We start from the raw sequence: 10098 nt of genomic DNA, 5'->3' as shown, positions 1-10098 counted from the left end.
AAGTATAATGCGGATACCAAGAATATAGTGAAACATGAGTAAGTACTATATATGTCCTACATTGAGCAACCAGTTGATATCATTGGTTGAAAAGAGCAAGTACTCAGGGACAAGAGTGTCAAGCTATTCAGAGTCTTATTGAGACATCCCAAGGTCGAGGAGTCGACTTGGGAATTAGAGAGCCACCTGCGAGAAAGGTACCCCCATCTATTTGTGAGTTGATTCCGGGACGGAATCCTTTTAAGGGGGGGAGACTGTAAGAACCCTGATTTTTGTAATATTTTAAAACTTCTGTGAATAGTAACTTGAGCTAATTAAGTAATACGTATGGGGATCATCATTAAATGAATAGTGGAATTTTGAGAATCCGAGATCATATTCTTGTTTATCGAGGAAAATAAGTGAATGTAAAAGCCGACGGAATTCGAAGATTCACAATTATACTACGTGTTTTCGTATCCGTAAAGAATGGCGTAGAACCGGGAATACTACGTGAAATAAATAATATATCAAGGTATTTCTATGATCAAGAGAAGGAATGGAATTGGTTATAGGATTATAAGCGATAAAAGAAATCGCTACGAAACAAGTCGTTATACGTGGAAACTATCGGAATGGAACGACGATTGCGTTTACGATAAATAAACGAATGAGAAATTAAATCCCATGCAAGTTGGCCATGCATAACCAAGTCCTAACTAGTAGTTAGGAGTGTAACTAGATGATTAGAAGCTAACTAGAATAGTTAGTGTAATAGTGTTGAATAGTGATGGGAGACAAACAAGTACACAAGCCATACTTCTCCCTTTTCTCACTTCACCACACAATCAAACCAACCCATACCTTTGCCAAATTATTGTCAAATCTGCTGCATACATCCCATATATTCATTATACACTCCCACACTTTAGCCACAAAAGAAAACAACCCCTTTTCCCTCACTTAAAGCTCTCCCATTTTTCATTCCAGCAGTTCGGATTTTCTGAGCAAGGGAGAAAGAAAAATTCATAACTCAAAATATACTCATTCAAATATCATGAAATTTTTACCATAGATTTTCTATATCATGGGTAAGCTTCGTACCAAATTTCAGCCTCAAATTATTTGTTTTCAATTTTATAAAAATGTTTGAATGAGGTGCTGAAAGGTAACTCCGAAATTTTAACTTGTTTCTTTGTTTTGTTTCTTAAGGATCTAGCCCTTCTAAGTGTTTTCTAAGCAAACCAAGCCTCAATCATCCTAGCACTAACCTTCCTAGTATCCAAGAAGGTATAACTTTCAACCTTTTAAGGTTTTATGGTTGAATTTAAGAGTTATGTTTGTTGTAGTGTTAAGATCCAAAGGATTGTGTTTGTTTGAGTTTGTATTGATTATGTTCTTGCTAAAGACTTGAGATGTTGAGTTGTAATCCATGTATGTGGTACTATATAGAGCATATAAGGTTCATGTGGGTGGATCTTGAGAAGTACTTGTGTTTATGATGGTTATAGGTAGTGATTGTGTTAAGATCAAGTAGTAGAAATTGAGTTTGGGCATTCTTGCACTTGATCTGTTTTCTGCAGGATATTCGGCCATGAAAATTATTAAAATTTGAAAACCACTGACCATGAATAGATAGAGATTGTTTTATAGTTTCTATGCATGTGTAGATCATCATGAGGAGATTTACGGTTTAGGAGTTATGGTCGTTTTAGTGTAAAACATTTCTGCGATTAGCCAACTGCACTTAAGTCCACTTGCATGGTGATTTTGAAGGACTTAAAATAATTTCGAGATTCTGGAAAAATTATAAAAAATGGATATGACAGTAGAGAAGAATGTCCAAAAAGAATTTTGAGAAAATATTAATTTTTCGATTTTATAAAAATGTTTTGGTAAAGAGAGCGTAAGCGAGAAACGCATAAAAACCTAGTTTTGACGCGCGTTTTCTCACGTTCGAGCTTAAAACTCGAAATGGACTTTCTAAAGCGAACGATCGATTTCAAAACTCGACCATGTTATAAAGTGAGAATATAAGTGTTGAGAATATGACGATCGGAGATTCGTTATACTTGAGTAGTTACGAAAGTTGCTTAATAAAAGTGAGACGTTAATCGCGTACTAACTTAGACCATTGGTTCTTGTTTATAGATCCCAACCAAACACCAGAGACCATACCACTTCGATTACTCGAGGCAAGTTTTCAAAACCCTATCTCATACTATCCATGCTATATATATACTGTTGTGATATTGATGTCATGATTTACAGTTCAAGTATATATGCTTGTCTATGATATCAATGCATACGAATTATGCGGTTGTTTACGAAAACAAATTTCATTTTACACGAGTATGAGAAATTGAAACGTATTTCAAATATAATATAGGATAATGGGAGTCGGAAATATTTTAATAACGATTTAATTCCGGAGAGAGCCGAACGCGAAAGATTTCTATTTCGATAAACAAAGTACGTTCGCGTAATATATATATCAAGCGAACGATTGAGATTTTGACTTAAACTTCGAGAAATATTGGTTTATTCATTTAAGGGACACCCTTACTTGATTGATTATTTTATAAAGCGATACTTAAGAGATTATTAAATATAAAGAAAGTATTTAAAAATATACTGAATAGTTTATAAATCATTTCACGTTATTTAATAAAGATTTAACTATTCAAAGAGCAATTATAGGATACCAAATCTTGTTTTGATTATTTGATTAAGGTGTCTCCATTCGTTGGACCTTATTCAGAAATATTTTGTATTTAAGGTTTTTTATTAATTCATTGAACCTTAATTAGAAATACTTTGTACTTAAGATTTTATCAATTCATTGAACCTTATACAGATATATTTTATTTATAAGATTTTATCAATTCATTGAATCCCTATTAGATTATTATGAGACCTTAGATATTTAATATCTTTGGACTTCTAAAAACTTATTTAAAAATAGACATAGTTCCCAAGGGTACTTTCTAAATTATTCAAAACTCTTGAAAGAGATTAATCATTTGAAACCTATCAAAACCTTAGGGAACTTAGTCTAGAAGCATAAGAGTTTTGCTTCCTCGTTCAATAAAGAACAAGTGAGTAATATATGTGTCACCCTACTACAGATAGGGATTTGAAAATGATTTTAAATTCAAAACTCCGACAACTCCAAAAGATCAATTCAGTTAAAAGTGATGAATAAAACATCTTATTTACAGGTCAACTTTTAACGACCTATTCCTTCGAAAAAGGATTTTGAGCAAAAGATATAACTGTTTTGGGACTGGAATGTGGCCTGCCCGGCACGGAGTGGTATCGGGCAGTGACCAGGCGCGGAGTGGCGCATTATGCAAGCGCGGAGTGGCGCATTGTACGGTTATATGGTCTATGTGACCATTGACTTTCGGACTTGCACGGCAATGGGCAACCACCGTGTAGTGTCTTGATGAGCCCAAAGGCGGCTAGGTTTGTATTCCTTCTACTAGTAGAGAAAATTTCGTATTCGGCTGATCACCGATACGTGGTTTATTCCAGTATAGTCCCTTTCTTCCATTTTGGAAAAACTGTTGTGAAATATACAACAGAGAGCCGATAAGGCTGAGTTTTAAATAAGGATGTTGATGATTATATATCAAATCCATTTGAGAAATCTGCCGATAAGGCTGAGTTTTAAATTGGGATGTTGACGAATATATATCACACCTATATGAGAATCTTGGTTCGAGTAACATCTTGAGATTTTGAAATAAAATGAGTACGAGTATAAAATGATTTTGAGAAGGAGATGAATACAAGTATTCAGTGGATATACTATTGTAGTTGATTTTGAGAATTTTATAAATTTGATAAGCATATAAACTTTCAGAACGCTTTGGAGATACAAAGTATAATTATTGGTTTTATTTATCCTTACATACTTAATTATGGGGATATATACCTTGCTGAGCTTTAATGCTCACCCTTGCTTTTATATATCATATCACAACAGACTACCAGCATGGATCAGACCAGGACTGTTGTCCTTAGGCGGGTAAGGAACGCTCGTGAGTTCCGTAGGCTTTTTGTGCGCCAGCCCCGTCAGGTAGATAAGTGGAAATGATTTATTTAATAATGTTTCCAAGCATATAACCTGTGTGTGTGTGAGTCTGAATAAAAGGTCGAGTAATATTGTGAAAAGAGAATTATTTAATTAATAAGTGATCGTAACAACCCGAATTCACGACCTTGGATTTGGGGGTGTTACACAACCTTTCCATTTAACCTGCAACTCCAGCCGTGTTATTATTTTTTTGAGAAGCCGGCGATCGAGAATTGATTCGGGTAGTAAAGAGACAGTATCAACAGCAGTGGGCGGTAAATCTGGGGAATTGAGGATATTATGGCTAACTTGTTTCTTGAGAAGAGAGACATAGAAGGTGTTATGGATATTTGCAGTTGGGGGAAGTTCCAGTTGGTAAGAAACAATTCCTATATTTTTAAGAATCTTGAAGGGACCAAAGTAACGAGCTGAAAATTTGTGGTCTTTGTTGTGCTTAAGGAAAATTTGACGAAAGGCCCGTCCTTTAAGAAAGACTGCATCTCCTTCAACATAATTCCTCCCAGAACGGTGTTTATTGGCATAAAGGCGCATCATTTCTTGTGCTTTCTGTAGATTTTTCTTAAACATTGGTTGAAACTCGGCCCTCTTGCGGAGGAATTGGTCAACTATTGCATTCTTAGTATTCTGGGCCTGATGGTACTTGATGCTAGGGGTACTTTGCCGTAGAGAGCTTGGTGCGGCTTCATATTAACGACAGAGTGATGTGAAGTGTTGTACCACCAAACAACCATGATTAAGCAATTGGACCAGTCTTTTGATTTATGGTGAGAAAGACAGTGAAGATACATTTCGACGCATTGATTCAGGCGTTCACTCTGGCCATCCGACCGAGGATGGTATGCCGTAGTGAGATGATAAGCGGTTTCAAGGGCAGAAAATAGCTCAGACCAGAAACGATTTTATCTCGATCGAAAATAAAAAATTTTGGGTGTCCATAAAGCTTCACAATTTGATCCAAGAATTGTTGGGCTACTTGTGTAGATGTGAAGGGGTGCTGAAGAGGTATCAAGTGGCATAACTTGGTGTAATTGTCAATTACCACCATAATAGTGTCGTAACCATGGGATTTAGGTAAGCTTTCTATAAAATCCATGGTTACTGTTTCCCGTGACTGCTCTGGAATGGGAATGGGATGTAGAAGGCCAGGATATTGTACTTGCTCAGTTTAAAGTGTTGACATGTATCGCAGGCTTGTACGAAAGACGTAACATCTTTGACAAGTGTTGGCCAACAAAATAAGGTGCCAACTCATTTGATGGTGGCGTTTATCCCCGAGTGGCCTCCTTCTTTACCGCCGTGTAGGTTTACTATAATAGAGTCTCTCAAATCGCCCACTTGGCCCACATATAATTTATCTTGGCGTCGAAGTTCACCCTGTTGGAGAGACTAATCAGGAACTGTAGCTGGGTCTACAACTAATTGAGCAAGAATAGTCTATATTCTGGGTCCTATTCCCATGAGTTTTGGAGATCAATTTTCCACTTAGGAAGTACCACCGTTATGGCCTGCAATTCAGTAGATTCTTCAGGTGTCATAGCTTCATGGAGGCGCGATAGAGGATCAACAACTATATTATCGCGGCCCCCTTTGTACTCGATTACATAATCAAAGCCAAGAAGTTTCGTTAACCATTTCTGTTGAATGAGTGTGGTAATTTTCTGGGATATTAAATGCTTCAGTGCCTCCTGGTCTGTGCGAATAGTGAACCGCTTACCCAACAGATAACCACGCCACCTCTATACAGCAAGTACTATGGCTAAAAGTTCCTTTTTGTAGGTGGATAGCCTCTTGCCATGTTGTGATATAGCTTTGCTAAAAAATGCGAGTGGTTTCCCCTCCTGCATTAAGACGGCCCCAACGCCTGTTTTGCACGCATCAGACTTAACAACAAATTCTTTGAGAAATCGGGTAAGCCAATCACTGGAGTCGTGCATATATCCTTTTTGAGTTGTGTAAAAGCTTGCTCTGCTTGAGGTGACCAGGAGAATGCTCCTTTTTTGAGCAGGTTTGTGAGTGGGCGGATGAGAGCGTCATAGTTATGAACAAATCGACGGTAGTAGCCTGTAAGGCCTAAGAATCCTCGTAGTGACTTGAGGTTTTTTGGACTAGGCCAATTCTGCATTGCTTCAATTTTGGACTGATCTGTCCCTACTCCTTTGCTACTTATAATGTATCCCAAGTACTCAATGGTTCTTGAGCAAATACACATTTACTAAGCTTGACATACAGTTTGTTGTCACAAAGCCGTTGAAAGACTAGCCGTAGGTGTTGACTATGATTCTCCAGGGTCGAGCTATATATCAGTATATCATCAAAAATACCAGGGTAAATTTGTCAATATAGTCTCTGAAAATTTCATTCATAACCCCTTGAAATGTGGTTGGGGCATTTATAAGCCCGAAAGGCATCACTACAAACTCGTAGTGGCCTAATTGTGTTTTAAACGCCGTCTTATGTATGTCTTGTTCATTGACTCTTATTTGATGGTAACCACTGCGTAAGTCCAGCTTACTAAAAATGGTGCTGCCATAGAGCTCGTCGAGCATCTCTTCAATTAAAGGGATGGGGAAGCGATTTTTAACTGTTATAGCATTTAAGACACAATAATATACGAGAAAGCGCCAAGTGTTGTCCCATTTCTTAACCAACAAAACTGGGGAAACATATGGAGATTGGTTATGCCGTATTATTCCACCGTCGAGCATTTCTTTGACCATACATTCAATCTCAACCCGCTGAAGAAAAGGGTTTTTGTAAGGGTTAAGATTAACTGGCTTGCTTCCTTCCAGAATTGAAATTAAATGGTCTTCTTTCCGAGATGGTGGGAGGGATGTTGGATTCTGAAAAATATCAGAGTAAGAATCAATGACTGATTGTATGGTGGGGGGGGGGGGGTACTTTCACCTCATTGTCTTTATGATTGGGATGAGATTCAACCGCAGTAGCTGCACTAAAAAACAAGCTTAATCCTTAGATTTTAATAAATTTTTCTGGTTGGATGAAACTTTGTATTCAACATTCGCCGCACTTGCTTCTTGAAGTGTCAATTTAACTCCTTGCCAACGTATTGAAGTTTCATGTTTAAAGAAATCAAAACTAACTAGGCTCACTTGAGTTAGCCACTGAACACCGAGAATAACATCATAACTGCCCAGAGGAATGGAGTAGAAATCAGAAGTAAATTACTTTGCACCCATAAGCCATTATAGATTCTCAACCTTTTTATGACAGTGAGTTATGGTGCCATCAGCTAACTGTACTTTTATTGTTGAACATGTCGAGGATTTTAAGCCGAGCTCCTTGGTTAAAGCCTGTGAAATGAAATTGTGTGTTGACCCCGTATCCACTAGTAGTTGAATTGACTTCCCATTAAGTTATCCAGCTAACTTTAAAGTGCGGAGTCCTTGTGTTCCTCTATTGGCGTGAATTGAAACACCACAATCCGGCTCTATGGTGGTTTCAAGCTTAGGCTCGGGTAACTCCAGTATGTATTCCCCTTGTGAATCTGATTCCTCCTCTCCTACCATCAAATAAAGCTGGGGACGTGCACATTTATGCCCCGAAATAAAAACATCATCGCAATTATAATATTGTCCTTTCTCACGCCTTTTTGCCCACTCTGCAGGTGATATCTTGCGGATAAATGGAGCACGATTGGTAGCGGGTCCTGATGTTTTACTGGGTTCCAGCTCTAGACCCTGAGAAGAGAATGAGAGGCCGTGATTAGGATTTTTATAAAGCTTATTGGCATTGTTGTCCAGTGCAGGTTTGAACCCCGCTGAATAAGATTTTGCAGTACCCTTTATACGTTTCTCAATCATATCGATGAAAATTTCTTACTCCTTAAATTTGTCAATTGCTTCATACAGAGTGGACGATTTATAGATGTAGAGGGCTTGATGGATATCAGGTCGAAGCCCACTGAGAAAACTAGAGAGATATAACTCATCTATTTATAGAGTGTAAGTGCTCATCATATACCCTCATAACTCTTCGAACTGGGAAATATAGTTGTCAACAGACTCTGTTTGAGTAAGCTTATTAAATTTTTCGATGAGATTGCCTTGGCTACCTGTGGAAAACTGACGTAACAACTGGAGAACAAAGTTTTGCCAGTTAAGATTGGGGTATTCAGCTTGTATGGTTTGGTACCAATAGTCGGCTTCATCATCAAGATACAAGGCTGCATAAATAACCTTGGTGGGCGAATCTAACACAGGGTTGAACATGAAGAATTTTTCTGCTTTGTTGATCCATCCCCGCACGTTTTTTCCATCAAAACGTGGAAAATCAACCTTGGGAAACTTGTAGTGTGGTTGGGTAGATCGGAAATACGGCGGTTCTCCAATATTCTTCCAAGTGGTGTGGCTGTTTATATAAGGGTTAGGCTGATGAGTAATTACCGGAGTTATGAGAGGGTTAATTAGTGGTGTGGTGGGTATAAGCGGAACATATTTATGGATTTTTGGTGATAGTTTAGTTGCAGAATTAGAGGTATTGTTCTTAGCTTGTAAGTTTGGTGCTGGTGAAGGTGGAGGAACAATATGACCAAATTTAAGAGCAGAATTGGAATTAATTTGAGTAGTAGTAGAGTTATGAGAGGTAGATGTCTTATTGGTGTTGTATTATTGCATAAGAGGTTGGATACATGCTTCTTGGGTTTGATACTGATCAGACAACCCTTGAATTTGCTTGGACATGAGATCACTGTCCACCTGCATCTGGGTAGCAACCCCCTGGACCAGAGCCCCCATTTTCGCAAGCTGTGTAGCCAATTTCGCAAGTTATTGCATTATTTCTTCATGTTTCTGGGAACATTTTGTTTGAGTTTCTTCGAGCTGTGCTTCGATGACTTTAATACCGTTTTCATGTTTTTGGAGCGATGACCCAGCCATGGCTCTAATACCAATTTGATACGTGAGAAAATGATTTCACTTGTAGAACAGAGAAGAAAGAGAAATTAAAGAAAATAAAATTGTTCATTTCATTGCTTAACCATCAAGTCTGGTACAATCCCCTCTTTATATGCTAAGAGTCACCACTCATTGTCCACTTACAATATATTAAAATGAAGGAAATAAAGAGTACTTAAACTACGTCGTCTCAACTAATACTAACACTTTCCTTTAATTTCTCTTAAACAACAAAAACCAGGGATCCATCTTCATCAAAACGACACCGTAACGTCAAAGGATAAATCAGAAGCGATTAGTATCTTCCCCCGTCTCATCTTGACAATTGCCTCTTTCTTGAAGAGCGGCGACCTCACCGAGAAAATCAGGAAACTTTGCCCTTATTTCATCCAAATCCTCCCAGGTACCATCCTCTGGCAAAAAATCTTTCCATTTAACCTGCAACTCCAGCTGTGTTATTATTTTTTTTTAGAAGCCGGCGATCAAGAATTGATTCCGGTAGTAAAGAGGCAGTATCAACAGCAGCAGTGGGCGGTAAATCTGGGGAAATGAGGGTATTCTGGCCAGCTTGTTTCTTGAAGAGAGAGACATAGAAGGTGCTATGGATCTTTGCAGTTGGGGGAAGTTCCAGTTGATAAGCAACAGTTCCTATATTTTTAAGAATCTTGAAGGGACCAAAGTAACGAACTGAAAATTTGTGGTCTTTGTTGTGTTTAAGAGAAATTTGACGAAAGGCCTGTCCTTTAAGAAAGACTGCATCTCCTTCGGCAAAATTCCTCTCCGGAACGATGTTTTATTGACATAAAGGCACATCATTTCTTGTGCTTTCTGCAAGTTTTTATTGAGCATTGGTCGAAGCTCGGCCCTCTGGCAGAGGAATTGGTCAACTGTTGCATTCTTAGTATTATTTAGTTGAACTTTTTTACTTTTGTTGCAAAAATGTTTGTTCAAATTTATTTATGTATTATTAATTTTTTATTTTACTTCAAGTTTTAAGTTTTTTTGATATAATTTTTATAAAAATTTAATTGGAGGTTGAACCGCAGATTCACACGCACCAACCACAAATCCGCGGTTGAAAAAATTGTGATTAACCACAACTGC

At 37.8% G+C, this 10098-nt stretch overlaps 1 long non-coding RNA gene across 1 annotated transcript; it reads left to right on the top strand.

Moving 5' to 3' along the window:
- The first annotated feature begins 486 nt into the window (after positions 1–486).
- LOC141688918 (uncharacterized) lies at positions 487–9983 on the top strand. The gene is made up of 4 exons (XR_012562187.1): positions 487–1070; positions 1192–1269; positions 2131–2174; positions 3971–9983. It is a non-coding gene; the product is annotated as an uncharacterized LOC141688918 (long non-coding RNA).
- Positions 9984–10098: the final 115 nt, after the last annotated feature.

The sequence above is a fragment of the Apium graveolens genome, chromosome 10 (genome assembly GCF_009905375.1).
Source record: "Apium graveolens cultivar Ventura chromosome 10, ASM990537v1, whole genome shotgun sequence".
Taxonomy (NCBI): Eukaryota; Viridiplantae; Streptophyta; class Magnoliopsida; order Apiales; family Apiaceae; genus Apium; species Apium graveolens.
The sequence above is the reverse complement of the archived record's forward strand: the minus strand, read 5'-3'. Positions and strand labels throughout refer to the sequence as shown.